This window comes from Gossypium arboreum, chromosome 1 (genome assembly GCF_025698485.1).
Source record: "Gossypium arboreum isolate Shixiya-1 chromosome 1, ASM2569848v2, whole genome shotgun sequence".
Lineage (NCBI taxonomy): Eukaryota > Viridiplantae > Streptophyta > Magnoliopsida > Malvales > Malvaceae > Gossypium > Gossypium arboreum.
In genome coordinates this window covers 18,937,452-18,940,440 of record NC_069070.1, presented here as the reverse complement: position 1 = coordinate 18,940,440, position 2,989 = coordinate 18,937,452, and the positions used below count along the sequence as shown (strand labels likewise).

The 2,989-nt window shown below is 31.9% G+C and overlaps 1 non-coding gene across 1 annotated transcript; it reads left to right on the top strand.

Annotated features, from left to right (window-relative positions):
* Nucleotides 1–1,101: 1,101 nt before the first annotated feature.
* On the top strand, nt 1,102–1,208 carry LOC128282187 (small nucleolar RNA R71). Its single transcript, XR_008272415.1, has one exon. It is a non-coding gene; the product is annotated as a small nucleolar RNA R71 (small nucleolar RNA).
* The last annotated feature ends 1,781 nt before the right edge of the window (nt 1,209–2,989 follow it).

Below are 2,989 nucleotides of genomic sequence, written 5' to 3'. Positions count from 1 at the left end.
TCTTTCATAAATTTTGCATAGTTGGGCATCTGTTCCAAAGCTTTTACCAGTGGTATGTTGATATGGATTTGTTTAAAGACAGCTAGAAATCTTTAAAACCGAGCCTCTTGTTTACAATTGTGGAATTGTTGAGGAAAAGGTAGAGGTGATCGTCTTTCAGGTTGCTGATACTATTTTCCTGTGGCATTTTTGTTGGCAGCCTAATATGGTTCTGCTACAGTATTCTTTTGCTTACCCTTTTCAAGTGCTGTATGATTTTCAATAGGTTCTGAGATCTTTTCATGATCAAGTCTCGTGTCCTCCTCTGCCATGGCATTTTTAATGTCATTTAACTGAGTTATACTTTTGAGAGTGATTACCTTACAATGCTCTTTACCTCGAGATCTTAGATTCTCAGTATCACTTGGCAATGCTCTTTATAGCCTTGAATTCAAAGCATTCGCTATCTGCCCCACTTGATTCTCAAGAGCGCGAAGAGATGTAACTTGACTCTGGATTACAACATCATTCTTGGCCATATATTCCTTTAATAAAGCTTCAATAGAAGTGGAAGACGATGCTTGATCGCATTGAGTTTTTTTCCTTAACATCTGGTGAACTTAACCTGGTGGTGCATTGTTGAAATTTCCTGCATCTTGATTACTCAAACTGAAATTCGGATGCTACCTCTATCCTGAACTATAGGTGTTAGAATAGGGGTTATTATTCCAATTGGAATTACCCATGTAGTACGCTGACGCTGAGTTTGATAGACATTCGTCAAACATATGATTCTCTCCACAGTACATATATAACAGTTCAACTGACTTTATTTCCTGAACAATAGTGGGATTTTTCATTGTTTGAATTATGTTAGCTAGAAAAGATACTAGGGCAGTCAATGAAGTGATTGCATCAAGTTCCATGGTTTTAGCCACTCTTCTATCAATCCCAACTCTCGTGGTAGAATACTGGTAATCATTGTTAGTAATTTTTTCCAAAATTTCATATGCTTCATTATATGTCTTAGCCAATAAAGTTCCATTTGCTGAGGCATCAACTACTATTCGTGTATACACATTTAGCCTACTGTAAAACATCTCCATTTGAGTCCAGTGTTGGAATCCATGCATTGGGCATTTTCTAATTAACTCCTTAAATCACTCCCACGTTTCATATAGCGTTTCATCTTCAAATTGCCGAAAGGATGTAATATCATTTCTCAACTTGGCATTCATAGTAGGTGGATTATACTTTAATAAAAATCTCTAGCAAAGGTCATTCCATGATGCCACTGTTCCTGACGGCAAATCATTTAACCATGCCCTAATCTCTTAAGGAATACGGGAATAGCTTAAGTCTCAAGGCGCTTTCAAGAACACTCAGTTGTTTGAATGAGTCACAAACTTCTAGAAAAAGTCTTAAATGTGGTCGTCGGTCTTCAGTAGGTAAACCACCAAATTGCCTTATAGTTTGTAACATCTGGAACATTACCGGTTTCAACTCAAATTGCTGAGCTTGTATATTTTGTCTAACTAACCCTGGATTCAAATCATTCAACATGGGGACAACATGCTCTATGATTGTTCTATCTCGACCATCCACTACACAACCAATGTAAGGATTCTCATTGTGATCATTTGGACTTCCATTGATATCATTCATGTTTCCAGCCAATTTTCTCAATTCTTTTCTCTTTCTTTGCAAAGTTTTGTCAATCTTTGGATCAAAGGGATATTTTGTGTTGACAGAAATTGTAACAACCCGTTTTTCAATGGTGTAAAAAAAAGTGGTTTCGGGGCATTAATCTAATAGTGAGCCCGTAAATATTATTATTTAACATTTATGAGTCAAAAATAGTATTATAATAAATTTTGATTTGATAATTTATGTTGTTTGAACTAAAGTTTAAGTGTAAGTAGTTTTAAAAAACGTGGTATCAAGATCTCGTTTCTATAAACTGAGCCCGCAAATATCTTATTAAATATTTATGGAGTGCTATTAGGGTTATATTAAAATTTGGTTGAGAAATTTTAATTTTAGATAGTTAATTAAGTAAAAAGGACTAAATCATAAAAAGTGTAAAAGTCAATCACTATTGTTATTTTGGGCCAAATGGGTAAGAGTTTTTTAATGGTAAATTGGCCAAATTAAGTTTTAGCGGATGGTAAGCATTTATTTATTTTTATTGTATTTTATATGTTATATAAGATAAATTAATTAATAAGGTTAATAAAATAATAGAAACAAAAGGAAAAAGGGCATTCATCTTCTTCATTCTTTCAATTCCTCAACCGAACCACCGTTTTTACATGAAGGAAGCTTTGGCCAAGCAAGGTTCTTGCATGTAAGCTTAATTTCCATCCGTTTTTCTTAAATTTTATATTTTTGAGATCAATTTAGCTTAATCTAGCTAGCCCAAGGGTCAATTTGTAAAACTTCTAAAATTTTAAGGACTTTCCATGAATTTTTTAGTGTATTTGTAGGTTTAATTGATAGATTATTAAGCTTGGATGATAAATAGAAGTATTTTGGAAGTGATTTTAGTAATTTTAATGTTAAAGGATTAATTTGTTTAAAAAATTAAAATTCATGGGATTTTATGTGAAATTTGATGAAAATAAACTGTTTAGAAATCCTATGAAAATCGGATAACATGGGTTCTCTTTTAAAATGGTAAATTTGCAAGTTAATGGTATGAGGATAAAATTGAATAAAAGGAAAAATGTTGGGGCAATTTTGTAAATTCATATTAAAATGTGTTATAGGCTTAGAATTAATTATTTTAAGCTATTTCAATTATTTAATTAAATGGATTTATGTTATTTAGATAAAGAAACGCTACAATTGGATTTAAATAAAGGAAAAAGCTAAGGTTCAGAAAACTAGTTGTTTACTTTATTTTAGCAACTATTTTAATTGAGGTAAGTTCATTTAAGGACTAAATTATCATGTAACGTTTTGAATGTAATGTTAATAAATATTTATGTTATAAATAGATTAGATTAGT